Source organism: Aquarana catesbeiana, linkage group LG07, assembly GCF_042186555.1.
Source record: "Aquarana catesbeiana isolate 2022-GZ linkage group LG07, ASM4218655v1, whole genome shotgun sequence".
NCBI lineage: Eukaryota > Metazoa > Chordata > Amphibia > Anura > Ranidae > Aquarana > Aquarana catesbeiana.
Window position 1 is genome coordinate 95,725,783 of NC_133330.1, and position 18,033 is coordinate 95,743,815.

General features: G+C 40.6%; 1 long non-coding RNA gene across 1 annotated transcript; it reads right to left on the reverse strand.

Moving 5' to 3' along the window:
• Positions 1-535: 535 nt before the first annotated feature.
• Positions 536-15,485, reverse strand: LOC141103183 (uncharacterized). Its single transcript, XR_012235260.1, has 4 exons — positions 15,325-15,485; positions 12,907-13,060; positions 8,018-8,067; positions 536-1,653 (listed from the first exon to the last, which is right to left on the reverse strand). It is a non-coding gene; the product is annotated as an uncharacterized lncRNA (long non-coding RNA).
• Positions 15,486-18,033: the final 2,548 nt, after the last annotated feature.

Genomic DNA, 18,033 nt, shown 5'->3' on the forward strand with positions numbered 1-18,033 from the left:
TAAGGGAAGTTTAAGATGTTACTTACAGATTTGAAGACTTCTGTTTAAACTCCTGTTTTCAACTCCTGGTTATTAACTCTCCCACTTTAGTTCAAAAATTCCACTTGTGTTCACAAAATCCACATGCAAGCCACCATCAGCTGGGAGCAAGCTCCAGGGGAGTGTGTGTAGACATTTTTATACACCTGGGAACAATTAACCACTCCCCCCTAAAACAACACTTGCAAGCAGAAGCAGTCAAAAGCACAGCTCCTGGTTATTAACTCTCCCACTTTAGTTCAAAAATTCCACTTGTGTTCACAAAATCCACATGCAAGCCACCATCAGCTGGGAGCAAGCATGCATTACATACATTAACAACAAAAACAAGGTGTGTGTGTAGCAGACCCACAACATAATAGTTGGCTGAAGAAGAGATTGTCACCTCATGTATCAAATAAATTACGTTTAGACTATTGAAGAAAATGGCCAAAAAGAAAAGCCCATTGGAGAACCTAGGAGACAGCTAAAAGAAACACAAGCAATAAATCAAAGGAAATATTATTTCAGTTTATTTATTTATTTTAAAAATGTTTCTTAAACATAGTTTGATGCATTTTTTTCTTAAATAGTTGTGTAAAATGCAGCATGCAAGAACGATGTGATTGACTTTATATTCCGCCATGTTTATTGCAGTGAGGAATAGGCGGAACCGGCTGGCCATTATCCCGAAAGCGTTCTCCACCACTCTTCTGGCTTTGGGGTGAGGGTTCTCATCGGGAACGGCCGCATCAGGTGATCACCCAGCCCAAATGCTTCATCAGCGACAAAGACGAACGGGAGTCCTTCCACGTTCTCTTCAGCAGGTGGCAATCCCAAGCCACCATTCGGGAGCCGTCTGTAAAACTCGGTCTGGGCCATGACTCCACCATCCGATATCCAGCCATTCTTCCCCACGTCCACTTGGAGAAACTCATATATCGCCGACACCACCGCCAACATCACAATACTATTAAACCCCTTATACAGTGGAACCTCGGATTACGAGCATAATCCGTTCCAGGAGTATGCTCGTAATCCAAAGTACTCGCATATCAAAGCAAGTTTTCCCATTGAAGTCAACGGAAACGAAAATAATTTGTTCCGCATTGACTTCAATGGAATGCAATACCGCATGCGAGCAGAGGCGGGGGGGCGGAGAGCCTCGGAAACAGACGAAAAGCCCCAAGGACACTTCAGCTGACCTCGGCAAACCTCGGAAAGACTTCCTACCCGAGATTTGCCAAGGTCAGCCGAAATGTCCTTGGGGCTTTCCGTGCATTTCCGAACAGCGCCGATCGGCTGTGATCGGCGACTTTTGGCTCCGGTGCCCCCCACCTCAGGCCAAAAGCGGTACTGCACACCACTTTGGCCTGAATCTCGCTCGTTTTGCGAGACAACACTCGCAAACCGAGTTACGATTTTAAAAAATACAGTGCTCGTATTGCAAATCGCTCGTTAATCACGTTACTCGCAATCCGAGGTTCCACTGTAGTTGTAATAGTATGACCCCAAGTTGGGGGGTGGGACTATGTGGACGTGTTTCCCATTAATTGCCCCTCCGCAGTTGGGAAAGTCCCACCGCTGGACAAATTGGGAAGCCACACTCTGCCATTCCTGTGGCGTTGAAGGAAACTGTGGAGTCAAACAAGAAAATAAAAATTAGTAATTTTGTACATAACATTGCAAGCAGATTAGACACAAACATTCTTGACCAAGATTAGTATAACATTTATTTTAAGGAGTATTTAAAGACAAAAATATAAGGTCCACTTATCAGATTCCCCACCCCCTCTGATGGCCCATTGTAAAAAATTTTGGGGGGGGGGGGATGTTTTGGACAGGTAACCCTCTCCACTTCATTGGGAGCTAAATGCATAAATAATGTGGATTACTTTGGCCAGCCCCTCCTTACTTACACTATTGAAAGCCCACTGGACAGGTAAGAAGTGTCATAATACAAAAATATAAATACACACTGTACAAATTGAAGCACTTTTTGACATTCTGCAATTACCTATCAAGATATTAGGAGAACAAAACTTTAAACAGTACCATTTGAAAGTATTCAGGCAGGCACTTTCACTACATGCTTTGGTGAATTCATCCATGAATATGAACACAAAAGAGGTGGGTATAGTGTGTATGGGTTTGGCAAAGTCAGCAGATAGAGAATTGGTATCGGTTGACTTAGCGGTTGGGGGGAGGGAGGGTTCCATATGATTTTGCCCTCTGGCACGCTGCATGAATTTAAGCACACAAATAACATTTAAACACATTTTAGGGGGTGTTTAGGGTAAAGCAGTACTATGGAGCTGACAAAATACATTGTTAAGTGACTAGGCTAGGTGGGTGTTGGCCCAGGATAGCATGCTGAGGAGGTTAGCCTTTTATGGACTCTTTACTTACTTATCACATTGGTGATCTAGTCACATATGTGTATGGACTCATGTGCCTTTACTTATTTATATTATTTATTAATTTTATTTTCACTTATTTCACAATTCATTATATTATTTAATTTGGTGTTATGTCATTTGATATGTTCACATTTTTGTATTCACTTTGTACATTTTGTATGATATGCATTCAGGGATTTATTACTGTTTGGTGATCATTTACATGCATGTCAGTTTTCAGCACGATTCCAATTTTTTCCTATTCTGCAGGACCTGAATGATGGCAGATGGCAGCATGTCTTTGTTGCGGCAGATCGCCCGCAACAAAGACATGTGCGAGAATTGGTCACGCTGGAGTAACCAATTCTTGGTCCATGAACTCCTCCCCGCCCTGTTCATGGACTGGGCTTGGGTCAAAGTAATAAGAACCCCAACACCAAGCCTGCATAGCACGAACTCTACGAGGAGTACATGGCTTCAAAATGGTCGGCTGGTCAGAACAAACTAACAGAAAGCACTGAAAAACAGAAGGACCTGAGAAGAGCGAGCTGAAAATCAAAAACGAGCGGACAAGAATGCACTGCAAAATCAAATACGTACTATAAAATACGCACTGAAAAACAAATGCGAACTGACTACAGGCACTGAAAACCAGATACGAACTGACAAGCACAAACTGAAAAGCAGTAATGATCTTAAAAGCACAAGGATGAAAAGCGCGAATCGTCTCTCACCAAACTTCTACTAACACGAGATTAGCAGAAGGAGCCCAAAGGGTAGCGCACTTGGTATTGAACTTCCCTTTTATAGTGCCGTAGTATGTGTTGTACGTCACCACGTTCTTGACATTCAGAATTTCTGACAAGATTTGTGTGACCATGTGTATTGCAAGACAAGTTTGAGCCAACATCCATCAGAAAAAAAACATGGAGTTTGTTGTCGGAATGTCCGATCGTGTGTACGAGGCATTAGCATTTTCTTAAAGCACTTTCACTTTTCCTCCGTGTTTTTTGCTTCTGGAATATCTTCTCATTTAATGTCATGAAGTATGGAGTACAATTTGGTAAAGTTTGCTCCCTTGAAATTTAATGTACTCGTCCTACCCTCATGTCTGCATTTTACTATGATTTACAGAGAATTTGTGATTGCTGTTTCCTAAGTTATCCTTTACTTCCATGTCCGCTATCAGCTCTGGGTTGTTTTTAATTTGTAGGTCTAGCAGAGCCTTGTTTCTTGTTGGGTCCTCCATCATTTGACACATAAAATTGTCCTGCAAGACATTTGAGACATGCCGAGCCTTAAGGCCCGTACACACGTTCGGACTTTCCGACAGGAAATGTTGGATGTCAGGCTGTTGGCGGAAAATCCAACCGTGTGTATGCTCCATCGGACAATTGTTGTCAGACTTTCCGCCAACAAATGTTGGCTAGCGTGTCTTCAAATTTTCCGCCAACAAATGTGTGTTGTTGGATTTTCCGATCGTGTGTACACAAGTCCGTCAGACAAAAGTCCAAAGTACAAACACGCATGCTCGGAAGCAAAGACAAGCCAGAAGCAGTCGGTCTTGTAAATTAGCGTTTGTAATGGAAAATTAACATTTGTGACGTGGCAAATTATGAAATCTCAAAATGCAGCGCACAATTCTCTTCTTCTTTAATGGGATAAAAATGAAGCTGCTTTGCTGGTGATACTGATGGAGTTATTGCAAATGAATTTTCAAAGGTTTTTTTTTCTAGTGATATCAAGAATAATATTATGCTTTTTATTTTTTTATTTGGGCAAGTTAACACAACACCATTATACCCGTAGTTTTTAAGATCAAAGATACAACTATGTTGATGTCCCTTGTTAATTTTACATTGTATTTTTTAAAATGTAACTGCCTACTCCCAAAATGTCATTTGAAGTAAAACACATAGCCAAGTATTATTCTCCACAATTTTTTTATTGTGCATTAAAAAAAGAAAACAAATAAAATTAGACATGCTATCTGCCAAAAGAACTTAACCAAATAGTGCATTCTATGCATCCAAAAATATAGAAAATATACCAAATCAAATCATTATTCAACCCAAAAAATAATGTCAAAGCAATAACTCAAAGGCCAATAGTAAATAACATGTTATCTCCTTCGATTCCGCAACACGTCTGGTTGACGAACGTCCGTTCAGAAACGAACTGAAAAGCACGAAATGAAGATCGCAAACTGAAAAGTGCTAAATGAAAAGCGCGAAAAGAAAAGCACGAATCAACACTCATCAAATTCTACTAACACGAAATTAACAGAAGGAGCCCAAACGGTGGTGCTAAAGAGCTGAAAAACCACGTAGTACATCTAGTACATCACTACGTTCGTAAATGTTGGCCAATAATTGTGTGACCGTGTGTATGCAAGACAAGTTTGAGACAACACCCTTCGGACAAAATTCCACAGTTTTGTTGTCGGAATGTCCGATCGTGTGTACGAGGCATCAAAGGATCATGCATTTCCATCTGCCCAGTCAATAGCTGTATAATTGAAGTCCCCATAATGATATCATTGCTCTGCCTTGCCACCATTTGTAACTGTAAAAGGAGATCAGTCTCCTCTTCATTCTTCTGGTTAACGGGCCTGTAGCATACCCCCATAAATGAATTTCCCTTCATTTTATCACTTTGTAGCTCCAGGCACAAGGATTCCACCCCTTTCATTGCCCCGTTAAGAATGTCGTCCCTCGTGTTTACCGTCAAATCTCTCTTGACGTACATGCACACCCCTCCCCCTCTTCTACCTACCCTGTCCTTTCGATACAGGGAGTACCCCAGGACAGTCGCAAGCCAGTCACGTGAGCTGTCAAACCAGGTCTCTGTTACTCCCACAAAGTTGAAATCCCAGCTTGTTCTGAGGCTTCAGTAGGATTCTGCCAGCCCACTTGTGTTGGTCTTAGGTATTCCGGTTAAACTGATCACAGTCACACTTTCTGCCATTCATTCACTAGCTGGAAAAACTTCTTCTGATCCCCCCCCCATCACCTAGCTTAAAAGTTCCTCTAACTTTTTGACCATCCTTTCCCCCAACAGAGCTGCACCCTCTCCATTTAGGTGTACTTCATCCCTACTACAGAGCTGGTAACTGACTGAAAAGTCAGCCCAGGTCTCCAGGAACCCAAAACCCTCCTTCCTGCACCAGTTCCTCAGCCACTTGTTAAGCTCCCTAAGCTCCTGCTGCCTCCCTGGTATGGCCCCAGTTACAGGCAGTATTTCTAAAAATACCACCTTGAAGGTCATTTTTTTCAATATAGCTCCTAAGTCCCTAAGGACGCACCTTCTTCCTCTAATTTTTTCATTGGTTGCAATATGTACCATGACAGCTGGGTCCTCCTCAGCCCCACCTAACAATCTGTCCATACAATCCACAATGTTACAAACATTATTAGAAAGTCTAGGAATGAAAACCTGTCATTAGGGTACTGGTACAGGTATGGGTGCAATCATCAAGTTACAGCCAATCAATACATGGTAATACCTTCTGCTTCCCAGAAATAGCCAAAAAAAATATTTCTGATCACTTGATCAATCTTATTTTATGTCAGTTGCATCCCCTATATTCTGACATACATATACAGGAGGTGGACTTTATAAAAACGTATCACTAGGCTTTTTCTAATGTTGCCCGGTATTTAACTGTTAGAAGAGCAGCTTCAGCCTCACTGTGCTGTTGTTGCTTGTGTGTATCCACATAGGACTTCCACACAGATACAAGTGTTAATCCTGCCTCTATCCAACAGGGGGCACCCGGGGAACATGGAGCACAAGTGAGACTCTGAGGAAAATCATTGATTTATGGGAAGTGTAGTTTGTAGAAGAGACTGCGTTATACCACAGGTTGGCTGGAAAACTACAATACCCATGAGAGCGACATTAAAGAGGATGGACAGCAGTAGTTTTCCTGGGCTGAAGGAGGAAGAAAGCTCTCTTTCTGTGGGGAGACTAGGGCTGATACAGAGACACTTGAGTGCAACAAGGACAGTGACTCTTTATCTGGGAGCAGGGGAAGCAGAGAGAATGCTATCCTTGAGCCTTGGATCACGACCTGGACTGGCCCCAGGTCTTGTACTAATTAGGCTCAGTCAGTGTGTTTTAGGTAGGATAAAAAACAAAATGCACACTATTGTTTCTGCACCTTACTACGGGTACAAACAACAACTAACATAAACATATCTGGTATCGCTGGGATCATCAATATCATTTGAATTTATTTTGGGTTGTTCTTTGGTGGTAATATTATGGTAATATAAACTATGAAAGGGGGATTGGCGCTGTTCACTATTCAAATCAAGAAACCTTATCTCACTATAAGGGAAAGTAGTGTAACAAATCTGGGTGAGAAAAATAAAGCATAAAAAAAAAAAAAAAAAAAAAATTAGTAGCGTGTAATCACAAAAACATGAATATCAAATATCCAAATCACCCCAAGAAAATTAGTGTCATATAAAAATGTGAAAAATTACCGTAAGTATGGCTGAAAACACTGGTAAACATAAAGACTAATTCATGATAAATGAATGAAAATAGTTGCAGATGATAAATGAATAAAAATGGATAAAAAACACCCTAAAAAGCAGTGAATAACCCAAATTGCGTTATACAAATGTGTATATGTAAGATATAAATCGTGAGATTACAAAAAGTGAAACACTAAAGAGAATAAAAATAAAAAATTCTGATAAAAAATGGTTAACAAATATGTGATGGTTATCCGTGCAAACAGACACTACAAAAGTTCATACAAATATCCAAAAAAATTGTCCTATGTGTAAAAAATCCTTGTGCAGAAAATCTGATATATATCCAAGAGATTCCAGACAGGTCTGCTGTGGTTGGTGTAAACCGTCAAATGTGGAACCCCCTTTTATGTCCCCACTCACCGGAGCGCCCAACATGGGCATAAGAATATGAATCCGGTGGCCAGGAATCCAAACGATCGATGTCCCCTTCACCGACTTCCTCCCACCTGTGTCACCGCTGTACTCTTAATGGCATCCGTCAGGACATATCATGTGCACGGAGAAGAGAAGAGCCTCATAGCGTAAATCCAAAAGGTTTTTTATTTGCTAATCCAGCTTACAATAAAAAAGTTTAAATTTAATAAAAACTAACACCGTTCTGCCGGCTAGCTCCAAGCCAGACACGGCAGATAGTGATGTGGTAGTGGCGTGCGTTCCACGGCCCGTCTACCAAAAACCGGAAGTCATCAGCCTAGACTGAAGCAGAAGCGACGTATGCGTACCGCGTTTCGTCATCAAGACGTCATCTGAGGCACCCAGATTTGTTACACTACTTTCCCTTATAGTGAGATAAGGTTTCTTGATTTGAATAGTGAACAGCGCCAATCCCCCTTTCATAGTTTATATTACTTGGACTTCACTTAGGTGTTTTTCATTTTTGGGGGGGCTGCAGTTCTTATTTGTGTTCGTCCTAAGCGCGGAATATTAGTTTACAATATTATGGTAATAGCAAGAAATATACAGCTAAATTGAAATTTTATTTTTTTTATTTTTACTATTTTGGGCCAGTTTTCCCTTGATAATAAAAAACGGTAGATATCCATCACTACTTACCACCAAATTAAAGCCCAATTTGATGTGAAAAAAAGCAAGGTATAATCCACCTGGATACACAAAGTAGTTGTTATAATATGTACAGTTTTACTAACACATGTCAAAAATGCAAAATTGTGTTAAGGCATTAACATTAGTTTTACCTTCAGTCACTAAGGGGCTAAAAAAAATGGCAAATTATTTGCCAAATATTTATACATTTTTCATGTTTTGCCTATTTACTTGGGTAAAAATGTTTTCGTTTTCATCTGAAAATTAGACCAGGTTTCTTTGATATTCCTAGATAACATGCAGTATACACAGCATCCATGTAAAGCAGTTTGTTCAAACAAACAATATTATACTTCGCAGCTTGAATTAATTTTGTGAAATTAGCAACTGGAACAATGAACCCTATATTTAAGGGAGGGGAATTCCTGACCTTAGAGGAGAGAAATAACTCTGTCCAGACTGTACTTGAAGGAGAACCAGTCTTATTAAGCTTCATGCACACGAGACCCCGGCAAAAACTCTGCTTAACACATGTTTTTAAAAGCTGAAACCGGCGTTTAGAGACGCACGTTTTGCCGCATTTGCATGCGCGTTTAGCCGCGCTTTACCGCGTTTGGGTCTACAAGCGTCTGCAGAGCAGAGAATGACATTTTGCGACCTAACATTGGGGCCCCGTATCTCAGGGCCATTTGGGGTTCCTAGCACCAAGTGGTCCCGAGATATAGGGCCCCAAATTTGGATCACAAAATGTAATTCTCTGAATTTGGGGCCCCATATCTCGGGGTCACTTGGTGCTAGGAACACCAAATTTGGTGCGCTAACACAGTGGAACTAACACTACAACATATCCAAATCTGGGGTTCCTAGTGACCCCAAGATACGGGGCCCCAAACTCGGGTCGCAAAATGTCATTCTCTGCTGCAGAAAAGTGCTTGACATTTTGCGATCCGACTTTGGGGCCCCGTATCTCAGGACCACTTAGTGCTAGGAACCCCAAATTTGCACACCAAATTTGGGGTTCCTAGCACTAAGTGGCCCCGAGATATGGGGCCCCAAAGTTGGGTCGTAAAATGTCATTCTCTGCTGCAGTTTACCATCATATTTCTGTGTTTTCTGGTCCAAAAAACAGGGTTCCTTTAAAAACACGGATAATGTCATTGACACAGACTGAAGATATATACAGTGGGGACGGAAAGTATTCAGACCCCCTTAAATTTTTCACTCTTTTTTATATTGCAGCCATTTGCTAAAATCATTTAAGTTCATTTTTTTCCTCATTAATGTACACACAGCACCCTGTATTGACAGAAAAACACAGAATTGTTGACATTTTTGCAGATTTATTAAAAAAGAAAAACTGAAATATCACATGGTCCTAAGTATTCAGACCCTTTGCTGTGACACTCATATATTTAACTCAGGTGCTGTCCATTTCTTCTGATTATCCTTGAGATGGTTCTACACCTTCATTTGAGTCCAGCTGTGTTTGATTATACTGATTGGACCTGATTAGAAAAGCCACACACCTGTCTATATAAGACCTTACAGTTCACAGTGCATGTCAGAGCAAATGAGAATCATGAGGTCAAAGGAACTGCCTGAAGAGCTCAGAGACACAATTGTGGCAAGGCACAGATCTGGCCAAGGTTACAAAAAAATACTGCTGCACTTAAGGTTCCTAAGAGCACAGTGGCCTCCATAATCCTTAAATGGAAGACGTTTGGGATGACCAGAACCCTTCCTAGAGCTGGCCGTCCGGCCAAACTGAGCTATCGGGGGAGAAGAGCTTTGGTGAGAGAGGTAAAGAAGAACCCAAAGATCACTGTGGCTGAGCTCCAGAGATGCAGTTGGGAGATGGGAGAAAGTTGTAGAAAGTCAACCATCACTGCAGCCCTCCACCAGTCGGGGCTTTATGGCAGAGTGGCCCGACGGAAGCCTCTCCTCAGTGCAAGACACATGAAAGCCTGCGTGGAGTTTGCTAAAAAAACACCTGAAGGATTCCAAGATGGTGAGAAATAAGATTCACTGGTCTGATGAGACCAAGATAGAACTTTTTGGCCTTTTGGTATGTCGGGAGAAAAGCAGGCACTGCTCATCACCTGTCTGATACAGTCCCAACAGTGAAGCATGGTGGTGGCAGCATCATGCTGTGAGGGTGTTTTTCAGCTGCAGGGACAGGACGACTGGTTGCAATCGAGGGAAAGATGAATATGGCCAAGTACAGGGATATCCTGGACGAAAACCTTCTCCAGAGTGCTCAGGACCTCAGACTGGGCCGAAGGTTTACCTTCCAACAAGACAATGACCCTAAGCACACAGCTAAAATAATGAAGGAGTAGCTTCACAACAACTCTGTGACTGTTCTTGAATGGCCCAGCCAGGGCCCTGACTTAAACCCAATTGAGCATCTCTGGAGAGACCTAAAAATGGCTGTCCACCAACGTTTACCATCCAACCTGACAGAACTGGAGAGGATCTGCAAGGAGGAATGGCAGAGGATCCCCAAATCCAGGTGTGAAAAACTTGTTGCATCTTTCCCAAAAAGACTCATGGCTATATTAGATCAAAAGGGTGCTTCTACTAAATACTGAGCAAAGGGTCTGAATACTTAGGACCATGTGATATTTCAGTTTTTCTTTTTTAATAAAGCTGCAAAAATGTCAACAATTCTGTGTTTTTCTGGCAATATGGGGTGCTGTGTGTACATTAATGAGGAAAAAAATGAACTTAAATGATTTTAGCAAATGGCTGCAATAGTGAAAAATTGAGGGGGTCTGAATACTTTTCGTCCCCACTGTACACACTGTATGTATTGCCATACACAAAATAGAGTATACTGTTAACCCAGCACAGCATGTGCCTTTCACATCTGCTATGTCTCTAAACTCCAAGCTGGCCCCACAGATATGCTTCCTTGGTAGAACTACAAGTCACAGTATGCAACATTCCTAATATTCCTATTTATGTAGAACTGACGACAAGTCCCAGCATACTACACTTGAATTAATATGGAGTTAAAACATAATTATCTGTTTAAATATGTATTTTTTCATATATAAATTAAAAACAGAAAGAAAATGAAGAATTCATAATAACTAGTTACAAAAATTTACTTTTAAGAACCTACAATATTATTTAGAAAACAAACCAGCTAATTATATTTGCATACTTAGAAATAGCTCTAAATTGAGTGTCATAAGAATTTGGCATAGTAGACTATGTTGCCACTAGGTGGTGGTGTGGTATAAGAATTGTAGATTTCACCAACTATGAATCATCCTTTTAATGCATGATGAATATGCTACAATTTTCTAAGTTTGTTATTACCAAAACCAAACCTCGTGGTCCTACTCATACGTAAAGTGATTGTAAAGTCTAATTTTTTCTCCTATAAAAATAACAAACATGTTATACTTACCTCCCCTGTTGCAGTGGATTTGCACAGAGTAGCACAGATCCTCCTCTTCGGTGCTCCTGGCCCCTCCCTCCTGTTCAGTGCCCCCACAGCAAGCAGCTTGCTATGGGGGCACCCGAGCTGAGTCACAGCTCCCCATGTCCATTCAGACATGTAGCCACCGATCCGGCCCAGCCCCCTCTCTCCCCTGATTGGCTAGCTGACTTTGATTGACAGAAGCGGGAGCCAATGGTGCCTCTGCTGTGTCTCAGCCAATAAGGAAGGAGAATATCAGACGGCTAAGACAGGTAAGTGTTAGGGAGGCCGAGGGGGGCTGCTGCACACAGAAGGCTTTTTATCTTAATGCATAGCATGCAAAAAAAAAATAAAACGTTTGCCTTTACAACCCCTTTAACCACTTATCTACCGGGCACTTTACCCCCTTCCTGCCCAAGACATTTTTCAGCGCTGTCACACTTTGAATGACAATTCAAAGTGCGCGGTCATACAACACTGTAACCATGTGAATTTTTATAATTTTCTTCACACAAATAGAGCTTTCTTTTGGTGGTATTTAACCACTGATGGGATTATGGGATTTTTATTTTTTTCTTAAAAAAAAAAAAAAAAGACCAAAAATGTTGAAAAAAAAAAGGTTTTTCTTAGTTTCTGTCAGTAAATTTTGTAAATAAGTAATTTCTCTCCACTGATGTGCGCTGATAAGGCACCACTGAAGGGCACTAATAGGCTGCACTGATGAGGTGGCACTTATGGGCACTGATGAGGCGGCACTTATGGGCACTGATTAGGTGGCACTGATGAGCACTGATAGGTGGCACTGATGAGTGGCACTGGTGGGCATTGATAGGTGGCACTGACGGGCCCTGATAGCCGGAACTGGTCAGCACTGATAGGCGACATGGATAATGGGCACTGATGGGCGGCACTAATGGGCACTGATGGGCATTAATGGGTGGCACTGATGGGCATCACTGATAGTCAGCACTGACAGCCAGCACTGACTGGCATCACTAATGGCCACTGATTTTTGGCTGTGGTGGGCACTGATTGTTGGCACTGGTGGACACTGGTTGCTGGCACTGGTTGCTGGCACTGGCGGCACTCTAATGTAATCAGGGCACTGATTACATCTCTCACTGTCCCCTGCGAGGAAATGCCGCTGATTGGCTCTCCTCGCCACACACTCTGTCAGTGACAAGCGAGGAAAGCTGATTACCGGCACTTCCTTGTTTACATGTGACCAGCTGTGATTGGACACAGCCGATCACATGATTTAAAGAGCCGCGTCAGCGGCTCTTTACAGAGGTTGGGGTCGCGCGAGGCGTGCCCCCGCGGGCACGAGCAGCCGTTCGGGTGCGCCGTCATATGACGTCCACCCAGAACAAGAGCAGCACCGTCACGCTGTCATTTGATGGTGGGCGGGCGACAAGTGGTCAAAGACATTTTAAACCCAAAACTAAAAATTTATTGTATTGGAACTTACCAATCATTATGTGGCGGCTGCATCACTTTTCTTTTCTTTGGCTTTTTTTCTGTTTTCACCTGGTGATCTGGCCAGTAACATGCTTCCTGTATAAGTGAGAGGCAACTCTAGAGGAATGAGTACAGGAGGCACAACAGACAGCAGCTTTGTCAATCTGGGGGGAGTAGAAGGGTAGTGTTAAATGTACTAGCAGATTTATTTTCACTAACAAATTTGAAGCCCAACTCCAGCTCACACTTTATAATCAGTTACAGCAAACATTTTTTTTTTCCTTTTTTGGATAAAGATTTTGCATGAATAAATAAAAGCTGACCATTTTACTCACCCCTGCCTCACCTTTCTCATGACCTGCTCCCATATTTATATTTATCATAATAATGAAAGAATACAGTACAAGTAATAGGTTTCTATGGACTCACACAGTGGGGCACAGGAGTGAGCCAACACAAGTACTCCCCCTGCTAGGGGCATACTCGGAAATCTAGAGGAGCCAGGAGCGCTGGTTGATAAACCCCAGAAGAGGAGGATTGGGACTGCCCTGTGCAAAACCATTGCACAGATCAGGTAAGTATAACATGTTTGTTAATTTTTTTTTAAAAAAGGTATAGGTTTTAAATCACTAGTGACTTCTCTGGACCCATTCTGAGTCATGTATAGAACTGAGCTGGGAAAAAGTAAAAAGCCATTGGGCCCCTCTCTAATTTATATTAGTCCCTTTATCCACTTCAGCCCCTGAAGATTTTACCCCCTTCCTAACCAGAGCAATTTTTACAATTTGGCACTGTGTCACTTTAACTGACAATTGCGTGGTCATGCAATGCTGTACCTAAATTAAATTTGCGTCCTTTTTTTCCCACAAATAGAGCTTTCTTTTGGTAGTATTTGATCACCTCTGCGGTTTTTATTTTTTGAGCTATAAACAAAAAAAGAGCGACAATTAAAAAAAAAAAAAACAATATGTTTTACTTTTTTGCTATAATAAATATCCCCAAAAATGTTTTTAAAAAAACACATTTCTTCATCAGTTTAGGCCAATGTATATTCTTCTACATATTTTTGGTAAAAAAAAAAAAAAAAAAAAAAAATCGCAATAAGCGTATATTGATTGGTTTGCGCAAAAGTTATATCATCTACAAACTATGGAAAAGATTTATGGCATTTTTATTTATTTTTATTTTTTTACTAGTAATGGAGGTGATGAGTGATTTTTAGCGGTATTGTGACGGACAGATTGGACACTTTTGACACATTTTTGGGACCATTGAAATGTATACAGCGATCAGTGCTATAAAAATGCACTGATTACTGTATAAATGTCACTGGTAGGGAAGGGGTTAACACTAGGGACAATCAAGGGGTTAAATGTGTGTTCTTTCAGCATGTTCTAACTGTGAGGGGATTGGACTGACTGGGGGAGGAGACATATATCGTTGTTCCTACTTAGTAGGAACAAACTATATGTCTCCTCTCCCCTGACAGAACAGGGATTTGTGTGTTTACACACACAAACCCCCGTGCTGGCTCTCGTGCATGCAATCACGCGTGTGCCCTCTGGCGGCTCCTAAAGGAGAATAAAAAGTGTCCTTCACGCTCGTCGGATGGTCAAAAATAAAAAATAAGTGAAACAATCTCAAAGATAGTGTAAGATAAGTATGTAGAAATCTCATACAAAAATAATTATATTGCAGCAAAATGAGGGTGTTCACACCAACACTTGATAGAATAAATATTGTAAGGAATTTTGCGCAATATTCTAGTGAGTAAAATAAATAACAACTAGGTAAAAATGAAGTGCATCAAAATGTACACAATAATTTATAATAATGGAATGTGTATTCAAAGTGAATTAATTATTAGTAGTAATAATGGCATATATAGGCTACACTGTAAGGACCAATTGTCTCCACACTACAGTTGATATCTGTTGCCGCTAGCACCTAGTGGTGAAGTGTAAATATAATAAGGTGCATCAAAGTGAATAAATATATAAAATATATATAAAAATATTAACGTGATAATATAGTGAGTAAACAATTAGAGTGGTGGTAGTGGCCTGTACAGCTTACACTGTAAGGACCAATTGTCTCTAAACTGCAGTTTATTGCCGCAGCCACTAACACCTGATAAGTGATAATATGTGCAGATGGTGAAGTAAAAATAGTGTCACACAACTACAATAAATTTACACTGGATGCATAATGACATCAGTGCTGTAGCTCAGTGAAAAAATATTCAATATATAAAAATCCGCTGAAAGAACCCAAATAAAAATAAAAATAAAAATAAAAGTCAAAATATAAAAAGTTGATGGGGACCCTCTGATCTTCTGATCACTAACTGGCTGATTTTCAGTATAATCTGATGAGCTTGTGACGCTCCTGGTGGTGTCTCCTATATATAGTCTCACACAACTCTCACCTTCAGGTTATAGTAAAGAAGCATTGAAGGTTTGCAAATTCCTAGTACAGGCTCTATTGATGTGTTCCATGTCTCCTTCCCTGTTAATCCTCCATTGCAACGCTCCGATCTTGTCACCTCAGTGGTGGGGGAAGAAACAAGTAGGGGGAGGGGGAGAGAGAAGGGAGGCTCCACTAGTGTGATAACGTTTTAAAAGAGGGATGTTTATTCTGTGTCTAGCTAATATTCTTACATTCTTAACTTTAAAAACAGTCCCCCTCCCCCTACTTGTTTCTTCCCCCACCACTGAGGTGACAAGATTGGAGCGTTGCAGGAGTAGCAATGGAGGATTAACAGGGAAGGAGACATGGAACACATCAATAGAGCCTGTACTAGGAATTTGCAACCCTTCAATGCTTCTTTACTATAACCTGAAGGTGAGAGTTGTGTGAGACTATATATAGGAGACACCACCAGGAGCGTCACAAGCTCATCAGATTATACTGAAAATCAGCCAGTTAGTGATCAGAAGATCAGAGGGTCCCCATCAACCCTATTCTTTATTAAAGACTCTCTTGCTGTATCTTTATTTTTATTTACATCTATTTCTCCAGTGGACTTTTTATATTTTGACTTTTATTTTTATTTTTATTTTTATTTGGGTTCTTTCAGCGGATTTTTATATATTGAATATTTTTTCACTGAGCTACAGCACTGATGTCATTATGCATCCAGTGTAAATTTATTGTAGTTGTGTGACACTATTTTTACTTCACCATCTGCACATATTATCACTTATCAGGTGTTAGTGGCTGCGGCAATAAACTGCAGTTTAGAGACAATTGGTCCTTACAGTGTAAGCTGTACAGGCCACTACCACCACTCTAATTGTTTACTCACTATATTATCACGTTAATATTTTTATATATATTTTATATATTTATTCACTTTGATGCACCTTATTATATTTACACTTCACCACTAGGTGCTAGCGGCAACAGATATCAACTGTAGTGTGGAGACAATTGGTCCTTACAGTGTAGCCTATATATGCCATTATTACTACTAATAATTAATTCACTTTGAATACACATTCCATTATTATAAATTATTGTGTACATTTTGATGCACTTCATTTTTACCTAGTTGTTATTTATTTTACTCGCTAGAATATTGCGCAAGGCTCCTAAAGGGGACCCTGTACGGGGTTTCACGCAGCGGTGCCATTGTGCCACAGTTAATATGCATGAGGCGGTCAGGAACCAATTAAAGTAGAAGTCCATCCGAAAACAAGAAACCCTGCATCTACAGAGATCCATGCTCTAACACTAACCTATCTAACCATGTAAAGAAGAAATGAGTATACATACCTTTTCTGCAGCCGATCAGACCTGATCCCACGCTGAGCTGTCAGCCGCGGCTTCTCTGTGTGGGTGAGTGCAGAGGACATGTCCGAAAATGGAAGCCCCATAATAGGTCTATGGGTGACGTCACTTTCCATCATTTCACAGCCATTGTCACCGCTGGAGATCGGGTCGGCTTAAGAAAAGGTATGTATACTGATTTCTTCTTTACAGGGCTACATAGATTAGTGTTAGATCACGGATGTCTGTAGATGCAGGGATGGATCTGCAGGGATTTTAGTGTAAAGCTGGCCATACACCATACAATTTTCTTATTCAATTTTCTTTAGATTTACCTTCAACTATGTAGTAGAAGGGCCTGCCTGATTGCATACAAATTGAAAGTGTTTAGGTTTGACCTCCTATTATATGGTTTTGGTAAATCTAAACCAAAGTTGCACAAGAAAATTGTATAATGTATGGCTAGCCTTAGAGTGGACTTGCACTTTAAGTCTGCTGCACCCAGGGGGTTGAGGGAATTGAATTAATTGATAACATCACCAAAGTTTAAATGGTCCTTTAAGGAAGAAGGTGGAAAGTTTTAGCTTTTTGAAAAAAATCTGCAGTTATTGCAAAATAAAAAATCTTCCAGAGTTTTGTATTATAGTGTGATAATGGATTATGATAAATTACAAATGCATTATGCATTATGTAAACTAACAATCAACATCCTAGAATCCATTCCTCAAACACATTTGAGAATATAAATACATTACTTGTCATTATATCTACAATCTCTAGAATTTAGCTTACATGTTAGTAGTTTTTTCATGCAAAAAAAACAAAGAATTCTTGAAATGTGACATATAACTTGACACCTTCGGATTTACAGGGACTAACTTGTACGATAAAATGTTAAGGTTAGGGCATTCATTTTGCAGGCCCTTTATATTTGACTCCCTTACATTTGCGTTCTTCAACCATTTTTGAACTGCCATACATTTAAAGTGATTGTAAACGATCATCTTGTAAAATAACCAATTAAGTTTAAAATAGAAATGAAAGGCAAAACATTTTTGCATAGATATTAAAAAAAACATAAATACTGTTCTCAGCTGCATAAGAGCTGGGGAGAGGAGAAGCAGCAGCACACTGAGCTTGCCAGTGAATGGCTGTGCAGCGGGGGGGGGGGGGGGGGTGTCAAGACAAGTCTGATCATTGTACACGCTCCCGGCATAGCTAGGGAACTGACCATAGTGTGCTCCTCTGCATAGTGTGGTCAGTTTTTAATAGGAACGCAAGGGGACTAGCAGGAACACCAGGGATTTCAAATAAAGGAAGCAATACAAAGAGAACAGGATACTCTCTCATACAAGTATATGGTACA